Here is a 14,002-nt window from a genome sequence, read left to right as displayed (position 1 = left end):
TGGTTCAGTCCATCTCTCAAACGCTGCATCAGCCAGGTCTGGGCCAGGTTAAGGTCAGGATCCAGCAACTCTGTCCTGGTCACCCACACAAACTGCATGGGCCCAAGCACCCAGTTTGTTATCCAATGCCTTCCCAGGTGCATGAATAGGAAGATGGTATGAAACTGGGGTGTCAAGCACTTGAACCAGCACTCTGAAATGGAGTTCCAATATTTATAGCAATGGTTTAGCCCACTGCATCTGAAATGCCAGTGTCTCACCACTGCTGGAGAGGCATTGCTGGATTTTCACTTCAGAAGGCCAATCAATATATTTTTTTAAGAAATATATTTGTATTGGTTTGTTTTAGTTTTATTTAGATTTCAGAGAGAATGTATCTACATAATATATATATATACATATATATATATATATGTATATATATATATTATATGAATATAGGATGGTAGAGAGATTCCACCCACTGTTTCATTTCCTAAATCCTGCATCAAGCAGGGGTGTCCTGCACAAAAGCCAGGAGCCTGGGACACATCTGGGTGGCAGGGGCAAGCTATGTGATCCATCACTTGCTTGCTGCCTTCTAGGATACATGTTAGTAGGAAGCTAGAATAGGAACTGGAGCCAGGCTCAAGCTCAGGTGCCTTAAGCATTATTTTAACCGCTGTACCAAATGCCTGTAACTCCACCTAACTTTTGAAACAAAGACTTTTTATTAGCCCTCTTTCTTTGGTCTGTATAAAATTGCGTAGATTTTAGCCCCTTTCGTGTGACCTGCTGATATTGCTGTGAACATGTGCCATCTTTTTCCAGTTCCATTTTTGGAGATTTAAGTTTCTTCTTTTTGTTTTTTCTTCAGTTTTATTTTTATTTGCAGCTTCCGGAATTGCCAGCTTTAGCTATAGATTTTTTTTTTTTTTTTTTTTTATTGTTAATTATTTTGCATTATGTGACAGTTTCATAGGCTCTGGGAATCCCCCCCTCCCTCCCCCTCCCCTCCCCCCGGTGGATTCCTCCACCTTGATGCAGTATTACAGTTCAAATTCAATCAAGATTCTTTCATTGCAAACATATACCAAGCATAGAGTCCAGCTACTTATTGTCCAGATTGGTTGAACAGTTTCTTGGGGAGACCTTTTCTGGTCTGAAGTTTGAGCTGGCAGAATATCATCACAGTCAATTAAGAGTCCCAATATAACATCAACAGCAATTTGCAATGTTATGGAATTGACATGGTTTTGAGTAACCAGTGTATTAAAAAGAAAAAAAAAAAAAAAAAAAAAAAAAAAAAAAAAAAAAAGGAAAACAAGTCCTAGCCACAACCTATGATTAGCTCATTGACATTTCAATTTAGTTCATATACAGGACCGGCTGCTCTATACCTTAAAATGGCCATAAGGCACCATTCAGCTGTTTCGTGTCCATTTCATCTTAGTATTTAGCCAGTTGTTGTGTTGAAGTAAAATTTTGCTGATCTTGGCAGATTTTAGGATAATCCAGACTGGCTTGTAACTCTAACAAGATATATGTCAACATTTTAGGTGCAGAACATTTTTTTTTTTTTTTTTTTTTGGGGGGGGAGTGTGCAGGAAAATCCTCAGCACCATGGTGAGGAGTAAAACTAATCTTTGTGACCCACCCAGCGAGGCATGAGCCAATCCATGCCAGCTCTTTCCTGTCAGATTTCAAGTTCTACTTTCTGTTGTTTATTTATTTTAGGTTTTTTTTTTTTTTTAGTTTGTATGATTGTTTGTTTGCTGTGAGGGGTTTTCGAAGCGATCCCGATGGTCATTGCGAGGGAGGGGGGGTCCAGTATCCAATGCAATAAGATAAGGCGATATAATCTATAAACCAACAATTAATGTCAGAATACTTAAGATCTACATCGAAAATCTGTAAAACCTACTATACCCTCAATACGCTATGTTAACCTGTAATGGGGGGGAGTGCAGGGAAATCTTTCAGGACCATAAAAAGAGTGAGAAAAAAGTACAATATAGCCTATCAAGATCAAATCTGGTAATTCATAGATAACAGACTCAAAGTGGCACTAAACAACAATAAAACTACTATACCAATGCATGAGGGGGGAATCGGGTGCGATCCTGACAACCTCTTAACAGGAGGTCATGTGCGTGGAGCAGGGGAGCACTCCAGGGTGGAGCAGGTGGTAAGGAGAAAGCCTGGATCCCAACCATGAAGACTCCCAGACCTTCACCACAAACTATTAATACGAGCAACAAGGACTATATCCCAACTGCCAAGGAGGCCACAGGGAATTGGATGCCCTCGGAGGCCGAGTACTCTGAGGTCACCCACCCCCAACCGGAGCTTCCACAGGGGATGGAAGAAGTCCAAACACTACAGTGCAGAAACCAACGTCATCGGAAAGACAACCAGAAGCCCTGAGTGGTCTGCAGAAACAGAAGAACAATAAACGTCCTTCCGGACCAGGGAGGAGAGCTTTCTCTGGTCCGAGACTAGCTATAGATTTTTTTTCCTCCTTGATCAGTTTTGGTAGCATTCAGATGATTTCATGGTTGCCTTTGTTTTTTGCTGATACAGATATTATAATATTCAGATTGTATTATGTAAAGTAATATTTAAATATGCATCGTTTTAGCCAGTAACATTCAATGCAGTGTTAAAACATACCTACAATGATTCCAAACACCTCAATTTAACATGGGAATATTCTATATGGGAGATGCTCTGGGATATTGGTCAAATGTAAATATTGACTTTGAACTTTGATGACATTAAATCAGTTCTATTTTATAACCTGTTTCATGTGTAACTTAACCACTACATCTTGATTTTCTTTATATATGAAATGGAGAAATTGTACTAATAGCTACCTTACAGGAGTTTTGTGAAGATAAACAAAAAATGTTTGAGAAGTATTTAGTACTGTTACTAGTATCTTAATAATGTTTAATAAGTAATAGCTGTTATGGTAATACTGTTAATCATGTTGGCTTTGATAAGGAGGATGACGTTTAGGTATAAGTACGGGCAAGATGCTGTGAGAACAAAGGTGAGGAACAACTGTGTCAAAAGGGTAAATTATGGAAAGTTCCTCCTAAATTGCATTTTAAACGATGATTAAGAACCAGTCACGTAGACAGAAGGGGCAAAAGATAAGTGTGAGTGACAGTCGGAAAAGTTTTTACAAATATGTATGGAGTCATGAGAAAAGTCTCACTTTTTCTGCTATTTCAGTGTGTGAGCATTGGCAAAGTGATGAGGAATATTGCAGATGCCACTAGAAATTCAGTCCCAACAAACCCAGTATCAAAAGATATGTATGTGCATAAAATATCAGCATGCTTCTTAAATAACTGAAATTATTATTTAATTCTTCAACCCACACCTTGCATAAAAGGAAAACCTCCAGAGTCAGACAAAAGCAACATAATGAATTTGATTAAGGACTTAAAGAACAAAATGTGGCTAGAAAAGACTTTTTGTTAAAAGAAGATTAAAAGAAATCTAGCTACAATTTTGAAATTGGCTTTTGCACAATTTTCTGCAAACCAAATTGCACCTTCGTATATTTTATGCCAAAAAGCAAGCAGAACTGAGAATACAAATGCTCACAATTTAAAATCACCCATTGAAAATAAAAGGCAGACAAAATAATGAAAGCACTTTTACACTTACAGATAAATACTATTTCAGGGATATTTTAATAAACAAATGCTTATTTTCCTTGCTCAGAATATTCTGGATTCTGGATACATAAATTGCAACCCACGTTCCCTAGTTGCCATAACAACTTGATGCATTTGTTCTCTTGTGTCATTTTTTTTATTGCATCAGTTTTTTTTAATTTTGTTGCTATGATAACATAGTATAGTTGTTAAATTTATTCTATCCACATCTTTGATTTACTAGAAACTGGTAATTTGCTTTTATTTTTCTCCAAAGAAGTTAGTATTACAGAATTGCAATAAGTAACATAGTGTTCTAAATTCTACTGTAAGTTTATGCAAACATTTTAATTGTGTGTGTTAATTTATGACCAAATGGTGTTACTTCTGTGACATGAAAGATGGTTAGTGGTTACTTAATTCCTTTCTGAAGGGAGAACAAACTTCTTTTGTACCAAAAGAGGGAAAGAGGCACTTTGATTAGCAGTTAGATCACCAAGCATGACTTAACCCAGTTTCAGCTATTATTGACACCAAGAGATGACATAACTGGTTATCCTTATTACCTTGATTCTGTATCAAATTGGAGTTTATAGGTTATGATGATTGAAACTACCATAATGGGAATCCCTGACCTATGTTCTCTTGTTCCTATTAAACAGATAAAAAAATAAGAAGGAAGGAGTTCTCTTTTATTAAAAGTTACCTTACCTAAGGCCAGGCAACATTGCAGCTTAGCTGGTGAAACTGTTGCCTGGGCTGCTGACATTCTGTTTGATGCTTCCCTTTTGTCAGCTACATAGAATGCCCTGGGAAAGCAGTGAAAGATGCCCAAGTACAAAGGCCAGTGCCATTCACCTAGGACACCCAAATGAAGCTCCTGGCTCCTGGTTCCTTGCTTCATCCTTGCCCACAACCCTGGCCATTTCATTTATCTGGGGAGTGCACCAGTGATTGGAAAAGCTCTTTCTCTCTCTATCTTTTCTAGCTCTTAAATAAATAAACTCTTTGATAAAAAAGTTCTTTTATTTATAATTAGATATTGGAGTGATATAGGATTATGTTTGTTTTTATTTATTCAAATAACTTGCTATTTTCTCTATCATGGTTATTTTTAATAGTGCAGTTTTTTTGTATCAACTAATTACATCACTGAAAATTGATGTTATTCTGGTAGCTTCTAGCTCAAATGATTATTTTAATTTGGATAAACTCTGTTAAGAGGCATAATGGTATTAGGAAAAAAAATAAGAGACAGGAATCACAAAAAGACTTGATTAGACTCTAATATATGCTAAAGATTAATCTCAGAAAGTAAAATAATTCTTGGAAATTATTTATCCATTGACATAAAACAGTAATGAAAATAATTCAATCATCTTTGGGGTTTTTTGAGTAGTAATTTATGAGAAGATATATTCAGTAAGCTGGTACAAGTCTCTCTATATAAAAATTGCTCAAAACATCGTGATAGCTTCTTCCTTCTCCCATTTCCTTCCACTGAGTGAAGGTAAGAAAAAGTGAGAAGCCAGAAACTAGTGGAGTTCCAATTCAGATTCTGGGTAGCCTCTTCTCTCAACCAGTAATCTAATATTAAGAGGTAAAAGAAGCATGACTAATTTGGGTTTAATCTGTCCTGGAGCTGTCCTTTTTATCTCAGCCTTCTCCGTGCAGAAAATGAGACATGACAGCAGGAAGCCCATTGTGTGCATGATTGCCTTGTGTTTCTGGGAGTGTGTCTGTGTTAGATCACAGCTTGGCTTTCACATAGTAAGACAAATCCTCTTGACAAAGGCTTTAGTGTCATATCTGGAGTTAAATTTTCACTCTGCTTTGGGACCTTGGAAAAGTCACTTAACTTTTGAGCTCATTTTCCTCCCATATATTTGTAACATGTTAATGAAAACCTAGTGAGTACCTGTAGCTCATACTGGGTTTGTAGTTTGTTAATTATAAGCAATAAATGTAACATTTCTATCAGATGTTTCTTATTAATAGTAACTGTTATGGCTAACAATGGTATTAATAGTCATGGTTTTGATTGCCTGGTCAAAATTTTCAAACCCTGCATAATTATGTTCTAGTAGGAAAACAGAAGGATTTAGAACACCAGAGTGCCCAGTGCTCTTTCCAGATACTCAGAATCTTTGATTTAAGATAATAAGGCAAATATTTGCTGTCCTAGCCTCAGGTGAATATGAGAACGCTAATATTCTGATAGATGTTCTCCTGACAAGCTTGAGAAACAAGAATACATCTCCAGATTGAAGAAACAAATGTCATTCCTTGAAAGGAACAGTGGAGCGGGGAGGAGAAGGCTGGAACTGACAAGTAATTGTGATTCTATTCCTTCTCCATGCCTAAAGCACTCTCTAGTAATAAGGCTGAGCATTCAGGAAGATGCATCCACTCTGTCAGGCCACTAGGGTGTCATTTAGAATCCTCTGTCGGAACAATGGAGTCATATAAATTTCAACCCACATTCTCTAGTTGCCATGGTAACTCGATGCACTTGCTTTGAAGTGTCTTTTGTGTCTTCCACTATCCACTCCCTCCCTCTCTTTTTTTTGTTTTGTTTTGTTTTGTTTATAATCACAGGGATTTTTACTTTGCCATTAATTTCCTAAATGTGATTGTTGTGGTTTTCTACCCTCTTAGCTACCAAGTACATTTCTGAATATGTTGTCAAGGAGAGACTTCTACCTAATAATAATAGATGGATGTGTATTTTTATACAGGTATGCCTGTAAGTCTCTCCCTCTTACACACACACACGTGCAGTCAAATAATGTTGCTAGAAAACTGATAGTTTTTTAAAGTCTTCCAGCCGTTTTAAAACACAATTTGTGTCTTAAATAAAAACTGTAAGAGTAAGTAGTTCAATTTTAGAACAACTAAATGATTTAGTATTTTCTTAGTATTTGCAATGTGGCAGACTGAATCATTATAATTCTCATGGCATTATTTCTCCACACTTGGCCAGTTTATTGCATTTATATTATGAAGAGAAATTTGTTTCATTGTAAAGAACATGAGGCTGGATTTGTGTTTAGCCATGCAGATTTGACCAATTGCTTAACCATGCTAAGCCTGACAGTTCTCCTGTATGATATTTGGGAGGGTACATTAAAATAATAAAAATGTACTGCCCCAAATAGACTCTAGAACACTATGAACACCTGTTATTGCTTTGTATCTAACAAAAATTTTGTATTAAAAATAAAATCTGTTTCTGTCTCACTTATAAGAATGCTTTAGTAGTTACCATAGATGATTTTATATCACAAATATGAGTCAAATATGAAACTCTTAAGGCAGAAAGGTATGCAGTCTTATTTCCAGGGAGCTCACAATATAAAGAATTGACAGTAAAGAAGGTAAATCTTGGAAGTCTTTAAGGCAAGATGATTTCTTGTTATATTCAATTAGGATCTTTGGCCTGGGATCAAGCCTGATTAAAAATATTAAGCTAATGGTGAGGACATTTAGAAATTGTTTCATCTACTGGAAAATAGCAGTCACCATCATCACAAAATTTCTTTTTCATGTGAGAAGTGCTTGTGCTACAAGAACATCCTAAATATAAAAATGTATTTAATCAGGGTCAACAACGATGCTGTAAAATGGCATTAGCCATGCAGGTAACAGGTTATTGCCAACTTGTGAGTGTTACCATTGGTGTTGTCGGGGAAAAAATAGCAAGGAACAGAAACAAAATTAATTTTAAAAGGAGAACTGCAATTAGATGTCATGATACCTGCTTGCCAAAGATTGTCTTTCAGAGAATAAACCACAAAATATTAAAATATAAAAAAATATAGCCACTTAATATAAAAATGGTGAAAATTTTTAAAGTAATAGTCTGTAAGTTGTAATAATTCAAAAATACTTTTAAAAAGGTTTATTTATTTATTTTATCAGAAAGATTTACAAAGAGAAGGAGAGACAGAGTGAAAATCATCCATCTGCTAGTTCACTCCCCAAGTAGCCACAAGGGGCAGAGCTGTTTCCCATGCGGGTGCAGGGTCCTAAAGCCTTGGGCCATTCTCCCCTGCTTTTCCAAGTCATAAGCAGAGAGCTGGATAGGAAGTGGAGCAGCTGGAACACAAACCAGCCCCCATTTGAGATCCCAGTGCATATAAGACAAGGAGTTTAGCCACTAGGCTAGTGTGCTGGACCCCCAAATTGCTTGTTTTTAAGTGGCAAGAAAGCAAGCATGTGCTATTAAAGTGAAAGCACTGACTGAATAAAAATTTATTGACTAGTATTCCATTATTTCATGTTATTGGATAGTAATGTTAAAAAGTAAGTATTTGGTAACTTTGTTAATTAAATAGTGCTCCCTAGAAAATTATGTATTGGGCTATAATTTAGAAAAATAGTGCATGTTGGAATCCAATTAAACTGGTTTATAATACTTGCCCTGCAAGTATTTTTGGGTAAATAATTAAATTTCAGTAAGTCTCAGTTTCTTTATCTGAGGCAGGGAAATTAAATGTTCAGTATAAAGACTGATGCAATTTTAGAGCAGGCTGAGATTCCACCTGAGATGCCAGCATCTGATGTCACTCCCAGTTGGAATCCCAGCTGTTCCACTTCCAAACCAACTCCTTTCTAGTGACCTGAAAAAGCAGCAGCTAATTGCCCAAGTCCCTGGGCCCTTTACCCATGTGGGAGATCTGGAAGAAGCTTCTTGCTCCTGTCTTTGGAGCAGCCCAGCTGCAGCAGTTACGGCCATTTGAGGAGTGACTGACAAATGGAAGATTTCTTTCTCTCTCCTGCTTTCTTTAAATCTGCCATTCCAATAATCATAATCATAATCATAATCATAACAAATCATTCAGTCTAGATTTTGCTATGAAACTAAGCAAAAATTAAGCTATGAAGCTAAGTCACTTTGCTTCTGTGGATATTTTTCTCTGATGTGCAAAGTATAGATGGAGTAGCAGGGACATGAACTGGAGCCGATATAGGTTCCCGGTGCATGTCAGGTGAGAATTTAGCTACTGAGCCATCACACCTGGGCCTGTAAAATCCCCTTTTCAACAAAAATAATCCCACTTACATTTTTATATTTGTAAATCTTCTTTAATAACATTATTTTTAATAGAATCATAACTCTTGCTTATATGGCCATATTGATTTATAAGAGATTAGAATGGTTACTAACGTAGTAACTCCAGTGAGACTTTCTGGGTGTGGATCAAAGGTTCACCTTTTATGTATACTTAGGCAATTAGTTTTTCATCTATAATATGGCACAATGACAGCACACATCTTACAGGCCACTATAATGATTCAATGAATTAACCTTTATAAAGCAGTTAGATTCTGAAATCAATAAATATTAACATCCACTACTGATATTTATTTTGTCATGCCTGATTTTTTTTTTCATCTAATTAAGGTCAGAGTTACAGCATGAGGGAGAGAGATAAAAGGAAGGAAGCAAGAGGAGTAAATAAAGGAATAAAGGAAGGAAGGGACATTTTTCATTTGCTGGTTCACAACTCAAATGCCCAAAATGGCTGGGTATGGGGGGCCAGGCTGATGCAGTTAATCTATCTGGGTCTCCAATGTCAGTAGCAGGGGTCCAAGCACATGGACTGTCATCTGCTGCCTATCAGAATGTATTAGCAGAGAACTAGATTAGAAATAGAGCAGCTGATACTTGAGTTAGGCACTTCAGAATGGAATGTAGGTATTTCAAGCAGTGTGCTAACATGTTAGGCCACAACATTCACCCCAATACTTTACCTTAAATAGATAAGTAATCTAACTACCATTCCTACCAGTTCCAATGAATTTATATTTATTCTATCATTTTAGAGCATATTTTATTTGTTAACTTTTTTTCTTTCTCTTTCCTTCTGGTTTCTATCTTGTATCATACTGAGAAGCTTTTTGTAGTTGCATTTACTTTTTTCTCAGCTGATTTGATAATTTTTTGTTATCTCTCATATTGGTTATTATGTTTGGGACATTCATAATAATCTATAAATTACTCTAAGAAATGTGTTAATTCTCTCAATATAAGGGCATTGATGTGTTTAAAAGGTTTATTTAAACTATGAAAAAAACTTTTCTTTAAACTACTGAAACAAGCTTTCTTGTTTGAGTAGTATGGAATAACTAGAACTGGATAAGACTAACATAAGGAACATAATGCTAACAATTTGTTTGAAATGTACATGGTATTACTTGTGCCATTTCTGGAACATTTTGTTATATAAGACTAAAATATAAACACTAGTAAGTTTATTTTTCCATTTTAGTTAGTTTACAAGTTAAGGGTAGAGGACTAATTCTAATCATGTAAACGAGAAGACTGTATCCTGAGGGTGCATACATTTTAGTGGCAGGGAGGGTAGATTTGTGGAGAAGAGGGGCATTTGGATAGTCCTTTGAAACTGTACTGTGACAGTACTATAAATTGGAAACACAAGTAGAAGTGAGTTCTAAAGATTATTATGTGTTAGAAGTACTGAAGTAATTTACAGAGGAAATACAAGCAGATAATTGAAAATGTAGCACTAGAAATTGTGCAGATATCCTCTGGATTTGAAAGCTGTTTGAGAATCACTATCGAGAGCAGCTAAGAAACAAGGCAATTTAGTGGTTACAAGTCAGCCATCCACTGAAACCAAGAAAGAGAAAATAAAAGATATCAAACCATCAGAGAAAGAGTATAGGTGAAAACTAGGAGATATGTTTCTAAATACAGGAATGGAAATTTTAGAAGGAAAAAGTAGTTAGGGCTGTGCCGTTCTAGAGAAAATAGAAAATAATGAAGAATATAAACAAAGTAGATGACAATGAGGACTAGGATGTCTTGATAAGTGTTAATAGTCTCATCTTCAGAAAAGGAAGGAAGTCAAGGGATCAATTCAGAAATTACAAACTAGCTTTCTGTCCATATACTCCAACCTATTTGTTGTTAAACAACACATTTTCAACAAATTTAGGTTAATGCTCTATTGGCTTTCTTTAACCCTTCAAGAATTTAATAAGCTAAAAGGAGAGTTGGTTTTAAAAGATAGAAATAAGGAGCAAAAGCAGATTAGTAGTTTGGAAGTTAGTTTTCTTACAGCTAAAACAGGTGACTTCTTTGTCATGCATTTACTGTGAATTTCCTGGCTTTTATTTATTTATTTTTCTTGGAAAAAATGGCCTGTCTTTTTTTTTAAAGATTTATTCATTTTTATTGGAAAGTCAGATATACAGAGAGGAGGAGAGACAGAGAGGAAGATCTTCCGTCCAATGATTCACTCCCCAAGTGAACCTCAACGGCCGGCGCTGCGCCAATCCGAAGCCGGTAACCTGGAACCAGGAACCTCTTCCAGGTCTCCCACATGGGTGCAGGGTCCCAAAGCTTTGGGCCATCCTCGACTGCTTTCCCAGGCCACAAGCAGGGAGCTGGATGGGAAGTGGAGCTGCCAGGATTAGAACCGACGCCCATATGGGATCCCGGGGTGTTCAAGGCGAGAACTTTAGCTGCCAGGCCACGCCGCCGGGCCCAAAAATGGCCTGTCTTAATGCTCACATTGATTCATGTATCTAGCCTGAGTGACTTCACATTCAGTGTAGGAGTTCATTCTAAAATGATAGCATCTTCTAAATGTGTTTCTCATTGCCAACGTTTAAAAATCAAAGTGTCATCTAAAAGTTCTGGGCTTCCAAGTTATCTGTAAAGTTATAAACTTATGATAATATTGCATCTTGGTTTATCATTACAACAAGCACCTCGGAATGACTGAATATATATGCCAATTGAATGGAGCACATGCTTCCCATTTCTCTAGAAATTTTTTATTGTCTAGCTAAGTAGTTTTCAAACGAGCATGTATCAGAATTACTTAGAGGGCCTGTTAAAATGCCAATTGCTGACCCTACCCCACTGCTTAAAATTCAGTTGATCTCAGAGTATATTTTACTAACAAAATTCAGGTGATGTTGATGCTGTCTTTTTGAGAGCTATACTTTAAATGATGATTGGTCCACAATGAAATGGTTCAGTCTCCTGTAGTGGTTAAGTACATAGACTTTCCATTCAAATAGAAGCAGGAAGGAAGGATAATAATGCCTACTTTCTACGACTTTAAATAGTGGAGGCAAGATAATGCATATAAGATATGTATCAGTCAGCTTGAAGTAAGGCTTACTTTTCATTAAATGGTTCCATTATGGTACATTATTTCTTTAAATAATATTGATTCTGAGTTAGAAGTGAGGGCTAGATGGCTAGTTTCAGAGCCAGAGTGACCAAGAATCATTCTGTTTGTTTATTATGTTACAAAGTTAGAGAAGTGTTGAAGTAAAATGATCATTTTCTTGAGAGTCAACTAGAATATGGTGAATGGCAAAGGTATAATGAAAAGCATGAAGACTGAGTCAAAATATTGTGTAATTTGATGTGTTTAGGAATTATTTATTGCACATCATTTGGTATGGGATAGGAAAACTGTAGGTCTTGAAGCAGACATTGTGGCACAGTAGTTTAAGCCAATGCTTGTGGTACCTACATCCATATCAGAGTGCCTGTCTTGCCTTCCATCAACTCTGCTTTCAATGCAGTTTCCTGTTAACATGTATCTTAAGAAGCAGCAGATTATAGGTCAAGTATTTGATTTCATGCAACCCCATGCTGACAACCTTGATTCAGTTCCATTCTTCTGGCTTCAACCTGGCCCAGCCTTGGTCTAGTTGTTACCAGCATTTGAAGAGTGAACCAGTGCATAGAAAGCCTCTCTCTTGCTCTTCTTTTCTCTCCCACCCTCCAATTTTTTCTTTAAGAGTTATTATATTTATTTCCATTAGAAAGACAAATATACAAAGAGAAGGAGACACAGAGAGAAAGTTCCTCCGCCCACAGGCTCATTCCTCAAGTGGCCACAACAGCCAGAGCTGAGCCTGTCTGAAACCAGAATCCAGGAGCCTTCTCCAGGCCTCCCGTTGTGAGCACAGAGTCCCAAGGCCTTCTGACTACTTTCCCAGGCCACAAGCTGAATGGGAAGTGAAATAGCCAGGACACAAACCAGCGCTCGTATGGGATCCCACCACATGCAAAGTGAGGACTTGAGGCACTAGGCCACTGCGCTGAACCCCATCCCTCCCATTTTTAGGACTCTGCCTTTCAAATAAGAAAATGCAAATTTATGTATATGAAGTTGTAGATATTGTTGCTATCTAGAATACTCTCTTCCAAAATAAGAGACTAAAGTAAGATACCAGCATCCACTTCAAAATATTCTTTTTTGACATTGGTTATTTCAAGCTGCTTATTTTGAGAAAGCACAGGTACTGGAGCGCTAGAAAAACTTCTCTCTGTAAAGAAAATTGATATCTGTAATGTAGATTTTAACTAGCAAAGCATCTATACTTTGAAGAGAGCTGTTATGAGACAACTTTAATCTGTTGGGAGGCTTAGATACATAACAATATTTATTCGCCATTTTTGTCCCTCACCCTAAGTTTTGATTCCCTTTTGGAGCTCAGAATGATATATAAATGTCAAGCATCTGGTCCTTCTGAGTCTTACATTTTTGTGAAACTCTTGTGTGTATACATGTCATTTATTAGCTCTCCTCTTATTAAAACACTTTATGTAAATTTAACTTATAATTCAAAGAATTTGAGAGTTTTCCTTTCCCTATAATCCAGAATATGGGGTGTTTGGACAACAGGTGGCCTTTTGCCTGCATTTTCAGTGAAAATAAAATTAAACAATTTCTGTATATGTAGCTACTAGTAGTACTAGCTATGTAGGAAGGAATAAAATGATCTCAATTCATTTCTTCTTTAATACGCATTTTTTTCCCTCCTTTTTAAAAAACATGTTGTTTTCTGAGCCTTAAATGATTTTTTGTTAAACTGGACAGTCATTCTTATTCAGGTAACCTTTGTTGTCTTCAGCATTATTTCAATGCCATATCCTTCAGGAAACCTTGAACAGTATGATTTGATGCTCTTTTCGTGTTTTGTATCTATTATTGTGACTAATATATTGTATTATAAATTAAACATTTGTATTTCTTGTCCCAGTAGAGCTCTTTGGAGGATAAGTAATTTATATTCACAAGTCTGACTTCACAAGGCATAAAGGACTTGTTAGTGAATGAAAAATACAGATGAATAAATGGAGGCATAGATAAAACTACAAATAATGAGATAGCAAGGGCTTTAATCTGGCTAAGATAAATGCCCAGCTCAATGACCTGAAGACACACAAATAGCCTCTGCTTCAGAATCAGTCATATTTTCAAAAGCTCAATCTTTGGTGGTAGATGAGCTCCCATGTTGCATCTTAGGATGGGTCCAGGTACCAATGATCGATTGCATTGTAAGTTTATTCA

The 14,002-nt window shown here is 36.5% G+C and overlaps 1 protein-coding gene across 1 annotated transcript in view; it reads left to right on the top strand.

The window, feature by feature from the left end:
• The window catches only part of LOC131479996 (disks large homolog 1-like), a 979,279-nt gene that overhangs the window by 301,474 nt on the left and 663,803 nt on the right, over positions 1–14,002 (top strand). The gene's annotated exons all lie outside the window — the stretch shown is intronic.

Source organism: Ochotona princeps, chromosome 4, assembly GCF_030435755.1.
Source record: "Ochotona princeps isolate mOchPri1 chromosome 4, mOchPri1.hap1, whole genome shotgun sequence".
Classification (NCBI taxonomy): domain Eukaryota; kingdom Metazoa; phylum Chordata; class Mammalia; order Lagomorpha; family Ochotonidae; genus Ochotona; species Ochotona princeps.
This window is presented reverse-complemented; position numbering and strand designations above follow the sequence as displayed.